The 13,139-nt window shown below is 33.8% G+C and overlaps 1 non-coding gene across 1 annotated transcript; it reads left to right on the top strand.

Annotated features, from left to right (window-relative positions):
• Window positions 1-2,049: 2,049 nt before the first annotated feature.
• On the top strand, window positions 2,050-2,153 carry LOC125099449 (U6 spliceosomal RNA). Its single transcript, XR_007127176.1, has one exon. It is a non-coding gene; the product is annotated as a U6 spliceosomal RNA (small nuclear RNA).
• The last annotated feature ends 10,986 nt before the right edge of the window (window positions 2,154-13,139 follow it).

Below are 13,139 nucleotides of genomic sequence, written 5' to 3' on the forward strand. Positions count from 1 at the left end.
GCATCATTTTCCTTTATCTAAATCTTCCAATACTATTGCTGGTATCTGCAGATTTTAAAGGTTTTTTTTTTTTATCTCTACCTGGCCATTGTATACAGGACACCATGGTTCTTTTCTTTCCTGACTGGCTTCAGTGGCTCTAAACTTCCCAACAAGATGAAAGCTATGCAGTTCTACAAGCAAAGACACTCAAATAAATATTTGCTTAAAGATTGATAATTTGTGGGGCATGGGTGGCTCAGTGGGTTAAAGCCTCTGCCTTCAGCTCAGGTCATGATCCCAGAGTCCTGGGATCGAGCCCCGCATCGGGCTCTCTGCTAAGCAGGGAGCCTGCTTCTTCCTCTCTCTCTCTGCCTGCCTCTCTGCCTACTTGTGATCTCTATCTGTCAAATAAACAAAATTTTAAAAAAGATTTTAAAGATTGATAATTCGCATACAAACATTAAATTTTTAAAATAGATTTTATTTTGGGGTGCTCTGGATGGCTTAGTTAGGTTAAGCGCCCCCCAACTCTTAATTTCAGCTCAGGTCATGATCTCAGAGTCATGGGATTGAGCACCTCGTCGTCAGGCTCCATGCTGGACATAGAACCTGCTTAAGATTCTCTTTCCCTCTACTCCTGCTCCCCTCTGTCCCTCCCTATCTGAAAAACAAATAAATAAATAAATAATAAAATTTGAGAATAGTTTTAGAATTATAGGCTAATTGTAGATAGTATAGAAATCCCCACACACTGGGCACTGTTCCTCTATTAACATTTTACATTAGTATGGTCCATCTGTCACAATTAATGAACAAGTACTGACATATTTTTTGAAGTCCACACTTTATACAAATTTCCTTATTTTTTTCCTAATATCTTTTTTATATTTCAAGATTTCATTCAGGGTACTGCATTAATTTTAGTTGTAATGTCACCTCAGGCTCCCCTTGGCTAAGGCAGTTTCTCAGACTTTTCTTGTTGTTGATAACCATGATCTTTTTCTAAAGGACTTACCAGGTATTTCTTGGAATGCCTTTCAATTGGGATTTATCTGATGTACCCTCAGAATTAGGGTAAGTTATGTGTTTTCAGCAGGAAGACCCTGAAGGTGAAATGCTATTTTCATCATATCATACCAAGGTTATATCCATCCACATGACTTAGTGCTGTTGATTTCGATTGTGAGCACCAGGTTGAGGTAGTGTTTGTGAGGTGTCTCCAGTAAAGTTAGTCTTTTTCCCCTTTCCATACTGTACTCTTCAGAGGAGGTTACTATGTGCAGTGCCCACTTAAGGAGTGGAGAGTAACACAGCACCTACTTGAGGAAGATGAGAGATATTTACATACATTATTTGGAATCTTTTTCATAGGGTATTTGTCTATTCTTGCCCCACTTATTTGTTTATTCAATAATTTATTTATATCCATATGGACTTAATTGATACCTGTTTTATATTCTGAGTTATGTAATCCAAGATCACATTTTATTGCTCAAATTGTTGGAATTTGGGCCATTAGGGGCTCTTTGAGTTGGCTCCTGTGTCCTCTTGACATACCCCAATGAATGTGTTTTGTTTTGGACTGGTTTTGAGTACTTCCTTACTTTTTGCTACTAAAGAAGCTCTAGGTTCATCTTGTGTAATTGCTGCCCTAGTTCCAGAATCATCCATCTTTCTAGGGAAGCCTGGTTCCTTTCCTTGAAGAATGGTATCAGAAATCAAGAGCTGGGCTGAAGTGTGCTTGTTGCTACTGGACTGTCATTGCTTGTAGGCCATCTCGGGCTCACAGAATTAGCAGATATATGTGTGTATATTAACCCATATATAGACACATACTTATAAATATTTCTATATGAAAACATATATATATATTAAGCTAAATATAAGTTCATACTAACATCTCCAATTCTAATTCATCACCACATAGATCATTGTACACTTCTCCCTTGCTTGTCTGTAACCTTGTATGCCAACCGTGAGAAACCTGGCTCCCACCATCTGCCATCCCTTTACTTAATGGGTCAATTTCCTGTCTATAAGTATAATGGTATCAACACAGTTAACCCTGTACTCGCTTCAGCAGCACATATACTAAAATTGGAATGATACAGAGATTAGCATGGCCCCTGCACAAGGATGACACAAAGATTCATGAAGCATTCCATATTTTTCCACCAGGTGATGGGTATTAAAGAGGGCACCTGTTGGGATGAGTACTGGATGTTATACACAACAAATGAATCATTGACCACTACAATAAGAATTTAGGATGTGCTATATGTTGGCTAACTAAACATAATGAAAAATTAAAACAAAAAGCAAAAAACACAACCAAAATGCTTAATCCTGAGCCACTGGTGGAAAATAATTTTATCAACTCATGCTTACATACAGCTCTTTTTGCCTTGAGTCTTATGGATCCCAGTAATTCCTAAGGTTAATTAGGTCAATACCCTTCCTCCCATATTCTTCTGGGCCGTTGTTTCCTACATTCATAATAAAGTTAGATTGTTTTGTCTCATTCTACATCCTGAGGTCTACTGACCTTCTAGTGGATTTTCAAAATTTGCAAGTTAAGGTTTTCTGTTAGTGATATAGTTCTGTGAGTTTTGGCAAATGTTTGATGTCATGTATCAATAATGACAGTGTGAAACAGAATAGCTTTGTTAACCTAAAAAAATCCTCTGTGCTTCACCTAATCAATGCTCTGCCTCATTCCTGAATTCCTGGCAATCCCTGGTCTTTTCACCATAATTATAGTTTTGTTTTGTTTTTTTTTTTTTCCAAAATGTTGTACAAGTAGAATAACATATCATGTAGCTACTTCGGCTGGCTTCTTCCACTTAGCAGTACCCATTTAAGAGTCATCCATATCTTCTCATGCCTCAATAGGTATTTACTTTTTATTACTGAATAATATCCCATTGTTTGTGTGTATCATAATTTGTTTTCCCATTCAGCTCTTGAAGGACATCTAGGTTGCTTCAGCTTCCAGTGATTATAAATAAATTTACTATAAATATTCAGGTTTCTGTGTAGACATAACTTTTCAGATAAATTGAGTAAGTAACCAGGAGCATGAATTTTGGATCCTATAGTAAGGCTATACTTAGCTTTCTAAGAAACTACCAATTTCTATTCCAAAGTGTTTGTACATTTTACATTCCCACAAGCAAAGAATGAGAGTTCTAGTTGCTCCCCTACTTTAATGGTATTGTCAGTTTAAAATAAAAATAATGTTAGTCATTCTAATATGTGCATTGTTGTATCTTATTATTGTTTTAGTTTATAAAGAACTCTTGACTGAGCCTATTCACAATCCTTGTTTTTGTTAGCCAGCATTTGATGTAATATTTTATTATCTTTCTTTACTATAGCCAGTTTAATAATTGTTAAACTTTTCTTCTCAGGGAGACCAAAATTTTACCCTATAGTAATGGTTAAAAACAATTAAATTAATTAAAATACATAAAAAGCCTCACCAGCACATTTAAGCATATTATAATATTATAAGCAAAGGAAGCAGCTGCAGCAGGAACTGTGCACATTATAGATTTATTAAAAATGAAAACACAAACAAAACTATGAGGTATCAATATGCTAAGTGTCCTACTATGGTTGGCTAGTACTGATAGAATGCCATCCAAATCATAAATTAAGTCAGAATTTTTAATGCCACTTTGTGTTCCTTTTCAGTTCATTTATGTCACTAATGCAGAGTCCAGTGGGGAGAAAAATAATGTGCATTATGATTGTCAGTTTTGGTGGTGATATTTGGAAAGAAAAGAAATGGGAAAAGGAATAACTGATGTAAGTGATATTTGGCATTGCTCTCAACACAGCTTTCAGAAAGAATGTCTTCAACTATTGCCAAATCCTATCTGTATGATAGCCCTTAAATGGACAATTTTGCATGAAGCTCAGGTGACTTAACAGTTGTGAACCCTTCTATGAAGTCATTTTGCACATCTCTTTGCTTAGTTAATAGAATCATGCCATATGGGAAGTTAGAAGTGGTCTAACCTCCTTATCTTTCAGATAAGAAAATTGATGGTCTGAAAAACCTTACTAATTTTTTAAAAATCACATAAACAGTCTACCAAATATGGGGCAAGAAGCCCAGTCTCTGGATTCATTCTGTTTTGTTCCCCCAATGGAAGAGCAGAGGAGTTGGCCATATATGTAATTCATATGCAGACTGTACAATTTAAGATAGGTAGAGGGGTTGACTCTGGAAAGGGCCCAGGAAATTGGATGCTCAGGGAGATACTAGACTCAAGTATACCTGACCCTCATTTGTTTGTTTAAGTAATGGGCTTTCCTGATTAAGTAAACAAGCAAAATTAGTTCTAAACCTTGGCTTCTCATTTCAGTTCTGACAGAAATACTGACTATTCTGCATCTTGGTTATCTGTTGAGCACCTGATCACCAGTCACAGCTATCAACAATGATATCCTTTGGTTTGTTATTCTATTCCTGCTTTACTTCTTCACTAACCTTCACTTTAATCCCTGAGAACATCTTCACAGATAAGTTACACACAAGCCTTTGTCTCAGGTACACTATTAGTGGAAGTAAGAAAAGACAATAAGTAAATAAATAATATAAATATATATATTTATATATATAATTATGTATTATATAATATAATAATGTATATATATGTATATATTTAAATGCACAATTTTCAGTCTTGATACTCAGTTGCAGAAGTTTGAGCTTTTTTTAACCTCCTTTTTTGATGATTATTTTCATTTTTGTAACAATATTCTTATAATTTTTTCTTTGATTCATTCACTTAAAGGAAATGAAAACTCAGCTCACTTGCATAGTCAACTCCAATTCCTCTTGCTCATCTTCTTAAAGTATCAAATTCATTATTTTTAGTTAAGATAGAAATCTCCATTTTCAGCCTTATGATGATTTAATACGGTTCACTCCAAAGCAGTATTCTATTTTATAGTCCCTTTCTTGAAAAAGTTGTTTTACTCCCTTGAGTTAATTTGTCTCTTTTTTCATTTGCATAATTTTGTACATATCTATCCATAATTCTTATTTCATGTTCTATAACTTCAATTCGTATATCTTTTCTAATATATCACTTTTTTTCCTGAAGATCAATATACGATTTTCTGGACTCCTGCTGCCATTTTTTTTTTCTTTTTTAAAAAGATTTTATTTATTTATTTGACAGAGAGAAAGTAAGGACAAGCAAGGGGAGAAGCAGGCAGAAGTAGAGGGAGAAACAGTTTCCCTGCTGAGCAAGGAGCCCAATTTGGGTCTCAATCCCAGGACCCTGGGATCATGACCTGAGTCAAAGTCAGATGCTTAACTGACTAAGCCACCCAGGCACCACTCCTGCTGCCATTTGGATGCTTACATATTGTAAAAGCTCCTCTTTGCCTCTTTCTATTTCTGGAATACTCTTTCCCATGCTTCCTGTTTTTGGAAGCATGGCCTCCAGTGTATTCCAAATAAAGAAGACTTGGAAAGTAAAATTCATGAGTCCTCTCCATTCTGAAATAGGTGTTTAAAAATGTTTTTATCATTTTCTATTTATTAATAGTTTGGCTGGGTATAGAATACTGGGTTAAAAATATTTTCCCATGGAAGCATAATTTATTTTAATACTTTAATGGAGCACAAATATAATACTATTTTTCAATCTATAGTCTATATTCCTATTTCCTCTAATATCCTTTAATACAAGATTTTTTCCTTTCTTCCTTGGTTTCTTATTTCTTTATTTCTTTCTTTTTTGGTGGGGGTAGGTGGGATCCAAAGTCTTTAGTTTCTTTCATTTTAGAGCACTTTTCATGTTCTTTTCCTAGCAAGATTATTTTTAAAGGCCGAATGCCAGTTGTTTTACAGACTGTCCCTTAATTTGTATGTGATGATTTTCCCATAATTAAATTGAGATTAAATGGTTTTGGCAGATGGTATTGAATCTCTTAATGCATCACAAGAGGAAACATAACCTTAGTTTATCTTATTAGTGAACTATAAGGTAGAGTTTGATAAAAAATATTTACACACTGAACTGTAGGTTCACAGTGTTCATTAAAGAACAGTTCACAGTGTTATTCATATGTGAAGGCATTGATGATATGTATTGGGGTACAAAAAGTTATATCACATTCAATTTAAAAATGTGGAATATACCTTCCCTCAATATTCAAGGCTCAAATGGCAAATTGATATCAAATAAAGCAACTATAAATATATAAAGCGCCTACAGAATTTACCTAAACTGATAAAAAACACATTCCATGCACTGATTAAAGGATCTGAAATTATAACATTGATGGATTGTACAACTTCTCTGGAGAGACCCTACATAATGTGAAGACTCAGAAAGGACTATGCAGAGCTTGGGTTTCCTTCTTTCTCTTCTCTCAAAATCCCATAGGAGGTTATGTGAGAACAGCCATTCTAAAACTACTAATATTAAGAACAGTCATTTCCTTCTTATTAATTCTAATCCTCTGTAATACACTTGGTATTTCTGTGTTCTCCATCTGGGTAAAATACTAATCCCCCCTTTTTTTATGATATATATGAAGCTTTAGACCAAATATATTCACTCTTAAATGAGAGTATAAAGATCTTTCTCTAAAAAAGGCATAGGATATATGTGAAGGTGAAATTCAAAACTGGCCCCTGTACACAGAGGGCAAGAAGAGACCAAAGAAGGAGGCAGCCACTCTGGATTCGTAGGTAGAAGGCTTAAGCAAAGGAATTTACATACAAGGTCTGTCTTGAGGGGCTGCAAGATAAATACATCTCTGCCTCCAGGAACTCCATAAAAAGTTTTTATAGAGGCTTTAACTAAATTTAGTCACATATACAATCTTTATAGTCTCAGGGGAGGGGTTGAGGAATTTGAGAAAACCTTGCTTGGCTCCAGCTCTCCTCAACCAAAGGTCACGTCCTCTTAATGACGTCCTCTAATACTTTGTGAGTCCAAAACCTGGCTTCACCATTTACTAGTTTTGCTGAATTCAGGCCAGTGAATCAATCTCTCTCCCTCATGTTCCTCATCCAAAAAAACGATAATGCTAGCTTCAATTAGAGAAGATTATTATAAGGATTGAATTAGTTCATACATACGAAACACTTCAAACATAGTAAGTACTCACTTAATTGTTTAATCTTATTACCAATCTTATGGTATGGATGCCCTTTTCTGTCTTTCTTGTTGAAAACTGTAAGGGATGATTTTTCTCAATTTCTTTTGTATGTTTCCTAGGACCATCTTAAATGCTAACTTCTCAGAACACACAGTAACTGTCACATGTCTACCCTTTGGTATCTGAGTTTATTTACAATTCCATGTAAAGTGGCTATTATATTCTTTTTTACTTTTATTAAAAAAATAAAATATTTTTATTTACTTTATTCCTTATTCAGAAGATTTTCCTCCTCCCCCATCCCTTCAGTTTGAGTTGTATTACAATACTCCTTGTTACCATCATCCCTTTCTCTTGCTACTTGTTATCTCCTCTATGGCATGACATTGCTGCTCATTTTTTAGTCATTGAACCAAGACCTCATCAACATAAGGGCAATAGCCAAGGGTATTCTTCAAAGAGATCTGTCTTTTACAGTTTTATTCAAGACTATGTATATAGAATCATATGTGTGTTGTTTTTTTCTCTCAGAAAGGGAATGTACCCATTGGAACCTCAAAGGTTGTATATACCCAGGTAAAGAACCACTAGTCTTTACGTGGAGTAAAATAAAAAATGCAATTATGCTTGGTTTATTTTCAGTATCTTCCTCATCGTTCTCTCTCACCTCATCACTATGCATATAAGCCATTCTAATTAAACTGATTTAATTGAACTGATTATGAAATTAATTCAAAGGAAAAAAGTGGAGCCTCACCTCATTTTAATAAATTAAGAAAAAAGATATGAAAGATGGGCATTTCAAAGAAAAGAGAGAAAAAAGAACACAATGCAAAAGGAATAATTATATTGTGATGGAGTGTTCAGATAAACCTAAGCTGTGTCTATGACTTAAGGAAAGGTGATTGAACTTGTGCTTCAAAGAAACAAAAACCTGAGCATTTACAAACAGAGATGAACAGATATTGTCAAATAGTCAGAAAAGGATGGAATGCTTATAAATGGAAGTTTTCAAGGAGAGACTGAAAGAAATGGATTACAGTAAAGCATCAGATATTGAATTTAAAAGAAATAAATGGCATTGTGTTTGATAGTCATCTACTTGGAAAGTACAACACTCAATATAAAAAAAAGTTAGTGACCAAAGAGTTTTGAGAAGAAAAAAAAAAAGAAAGAAAGAAAGAAAATGGATAGAAATGAAAAGAGGGAGAATAAATGAGGCAAGGAGCATTCAGGCACAAATGGATGTGCTGAGAACGTTGTCCCCGAGCACTAAATCATTCCACACTAACAATCTACATTGGAAATTTCAACTTTTTTGTTTTTGCTACACGTAGGCTTTCTTGCATAGTAAAGTCTTTCGAGATTTCATTGTTCTTCTCTCATGAAAATCTGCCAAGCTCCCAATGACCTATTTAGACAGAAGGAGCAAGATGAGTCTCAGCCAGTAACAGATAATTGCTTTTTTAACAGGAAAGTAGACAACAAATATCCCTGACACTTTGCCAGGGATCAGATATATTTCTTGGGCCTTTTACACATTACTTTATGTCACCCTCAAAAGAGTTCTCTGAGTCACACATATCTATACATTTCAGTAGCTACATACTTTGCCTTGTAATATAAATTTATGTGACTTTTCTCATGAAACAACTCCAAACACTCCAAACTATTAAAGTGTATGCCTACATTTTGTCTCTCCTCCAAGTATGGACATTTGTATGTGTTTATAGTTAATTAAAAATAGCTTACAGGTAATAATCCAAAGAACTACTGTCACATGTTTTTTATTTTAGTACACAAATGACAATAAATAAATAAATTTAATAAGAGCAAATGTACTTTTTTTCAAGCATTCAATTTTAAGTAAATTCTCTGGAACTTTGTAATCCCAAGGAAAATCCTCTAAACACTTTTACATAAATAATTTCAGAAAATTTGAATAGAAATTTTTGTTCTGATTTATAGATAAATAATTTAATGTTAGGAGAAATTAAATGGCTTTTCCCAGATGATTCCCTTAGGATTTCAATGTATGTAGGCAAAATTTATGATTATCTTTTCCTGAATATTCTGTGTTTTCTTAGTATTTTTTTTTCTATTTGGCATGGGGGAATATTTGGGATAGAGTAGAATATTCACACATAAACATCAATTGTTTAATTGAATGATGCCATCGGTATTTCTCCCTCATTGTATTATTTTTCTGTTAACAGATATGAGAAATTCTATACTTGATCTTAGCCAAAAGTCCAAGAAGCAATCACAGATATGAGAAATTCCATAACATTATTTGGAAAAATATGTATAATAAAGTTTTATTGTAGAACTTGATTATATGATGGGGTTATAAAACAGGCTTTTGATCTCAGACCATATGTTTGAACTCAGATTACACAGTAGAAAGTTTTCAAAAATTGCTTATTGGTTTATTTATATTGCCTAAGCAATATCTTTTATATTTATATCTTTGTCCTAAAATGAGGAAAACCAATATTTATAAACTGGAATCTAATTGATGAGATTAAATCATCCCCTCAGCTCTGAAACTTACTTATCTTTTTTCCAGATAATACTTTATCCTAACTGTGTAAAAAGTACATTTGTACTATGATTTTTAATGCTGTTACCATATTCTGTTGATCAAAATAACTATATTTGTTTAACCAATTTATCTTCACTCACTTAGATTGTTAAAATTATTTGCTGCTATAAAAAATCCTGCAGTACACATGTATTATAAATATTCCAGTCCCAAATTCATAACATAAATGTAATTATGAGGCCACATCAGACAAATCCAATCTAAAGAATATTCTATAAAAAGACTGAACTTCATTATTCAAAACTGTCAATGTAAGCCAAGGTAAAAACAGGTTTGGGATCCTTCGGTAGTTTAGGAGATTAAAGAGACATGATGATTATTTGTGAAGCATAATCTTATACTATATCCTGGAGTGAGAAGTTATGGTTATAAATGTATTATGGGGCTGTGCATTAGCTATCCATTGTGACACAACAATTTAGCAGCTCAAAATTCCCAGCTTAAAAGAGCAAACTTTTATTCTCTTACCATTTCTCTGGGTCAGGAATTTGAGAGAAATCTGACTAGATAGTTCTGTCTCAAGGTCTCTTATGTCTTTGTAGTTATTACTTCAGTGCCATTGTTTTTATGTCTTCTAAGAAGACAGGTAGAATATATTTATGAATTCCAACCAATATAAACATATACCTATAATTATTTCTGAATCCACTCATTAGTATATATATTAAGCTACACTTAAGTTCATACAGATGTCTAACTTGAAATCAGTTATAATGTTATTAGGTCAACTGACTCCCTCCAATGCAATTATTTATTCATTTGTAATGTTATTGCATTACATAGTGTTGAGTCTTAGCTTCCCCAAAAATACTGGTTGGATTTTTTTTTTTTTAATTTTCACACATTTAAGTTCACTCTGTGTATGTATTTTTCTATGGGTTTTGACCACCTCAGTCTCATACAGAACAGATCTACCACACTAAATTCTTTGGTAGATCTCCATTTCAATGAACTACACTGCTATCTACCAATGCCTTGAGAGCTCTGATCCTGTTTTCTACCACTATAGTTTGGCCTTTTACAGAATTTCACATAAATAGCATCATATAATATGTCTCCTTTAGTCTTTCATTTTTCACTTGGTAAAATCCACTTATGATTAACACATGGTGTTTAATGAATCAACAGGTTGTTCCTTTATATCATCAAATGATATTTGGACTGTATGGTATGGATGGACCACAGTTTGTTTAGCCACATTTCCCCAGTAGAACAGTATTTTGGTTGCATCCAGCTTTTTGCAATTATGAATAGGTTGCTATAAACATTCCTATACAGTTTTTTGTGTGAACATAAGTGTTCAATTCACTTGAATAATTTCCTAGGAATGATATTGCTGGGACATATGTTAAGTTTATGTTTAATTTATAACAAACTGCCAAACTGTCTTTCATGGTGGCTGCACCATCGGTATTCCTACCTGTTGTTCCACATCATTGCCAGCATTTGTTACTGTCAATTTTTAAAATTTTTGACATTTGAATAGTCATCCAGTGGAATGTCATTGCCATTTTAATTTGCTTTTCCCTAATGACAAATGGTGTTAAGCCTCATTTCATGAGTTTATTTGATATCCATATGTCTCCTTCGGTAAAGTGTCTATTCAGATCTTTATTTTTAAAATTTTTGTCTGTTTTCCAATTATCATATGCTCTCCCTGATATGAGGAATTTGAGGGGGTAGGGAAGGAAAAAATGAAACAAGATGGGATCGGGAGGGAGACAAACCATAAGAGACTCTTAATCTCACAAAACAAACTGAGTGTTGCTCAGGAGGGGGGTTAGGGAGAGGGTGGTTGGGTTATGAACATTGGGGAGGATATGTGCTATGGTAAGTGCTGTAAAGTGTGTAAGCCTGATGATTCACAGACCTGTACTCCTGGGGCTAATAATACATTATATGTTAATAATATATATATATAATTTTTGTCTGTTTACTTCACATCTTCACTAGATGATTATATATTATGCATATAAGTCTTTTTTTTTTAAGATTTTATTTATTTATTTGACAGAGAGAGATCACAAGCAGGCAGAGCAGGTAGAGAGAGAGGAGAAAGCAGGCTCCCTGCTGAGCAGAGAGCCCAATGCAGGGCTCGATCCCAGGACCCTGAGATCATGACCTGAGCCGAAGGCAGCGGCTTAACCCACTGAGCCACCCAGGCACCCCATTATGCATATAAGTCTTTTATCAAATATGTGATTTGCAAATATTTTCTCTCTTGCTTTTCAAAAGGCAGAATGTTTTAATCTTGATAAAGTTCAATTTATCAGCTTTTTCTTTAATAGTTTATGCTTTGGGTTTGTATCTAAAAACTCACCATCAAACCCAATGTCATACACGCATTCTGCTATATTTTCCTCTTAATGTTTCATAAGTTTATGTTTTAACTCCATGACTTTGAGTTAATGATTTCAGTCTATGATCCATTCTGAATTAATTTTGTGTAGCATGTGAGTTATGTTTCTCAGGTCTATTTTTTAAACATATGGCTGTCCAATGATCCAGCACAATTTCTGGGGGAAAAAAAAAAAAACAATCCTTTCTCAGATGATTTGCTAAAGTTATTTTTTAGTAAATTATAAAAATCTTTGGAAGCAGAAAAAAATCTAATATTTGATGAGATATGTATTATTTTTCCAAGGCTTCCAAAGCAATTTACTACAAATTGGGTGTTCAAACAACAGAAATTTATTATCTCATAGCTCTGTAGGCCAAAAGTAAAAAAATCAAGGTATTAAGTAGGGTTGGTTCATTCTACAGCCTTTGAGGGAGAATCTGCTCCATGCTTCTTTCCTAGCTTCTGGTGGCTGCCAGCAATCTTTGATATTTCTTGGCTTATGGATGTATCACTTCAGTTTCTATTTCTGTTTTCATATTGCCTTGTTTTCAGTGATCTCTCCTTTTCTTCTCTTATAAGGACACTAGTCTTTGGAGTTAGGGTTCAATTTAATCCAGGATGATCTCATTTTGAAATTAGTAACAATTATATCTGTAATGACCCTTTTTCAAATAATGTCATATAAACAAGTTCCTGGTGGTACAAACCTTTTTTTTTCTTTTTTGGTGGGGGAAGGGGGAGATGCTGCTCAACCCACTATAATTCATATCAGGAATATTAATGATGGAATCAAGATTAAGTCTTACATAATTAAAATTTCAGAGAAAAGACTGATTTATTTCATTAGACTGGAAGTGATTTTTTAGTGCTATTTTGAAAATTTGTGATTCTGCTTTGAAATTTTTATTTTGAAATACTATTACTTGCTTACCTATTTTTCAGCCCAAACAAATGCATGTCTTTCTGATTATTCAAACACACAAGTATCCAGTGTCTTGAATATAAAATGAAAATATTTTGTATTTTGTGACCATAAGTTAAAATGAGTTAGCAAAGATATTTATTTAATGAGAAAATGAT

Source organism: Lutra lutra, chromosome 4 (assembly GCF_902655055.1).
Source record: "Lutra lutra chromosome 4, mLutLut1.2, whole genome shotgun sequence".
Classification (NCBI taxonomy): domain Eukaryota; kingdom Metazoa; phylum Chordata; class Mammalia; order Carnivora; family Mustelidae; genus Lutra; species Lutra lutra.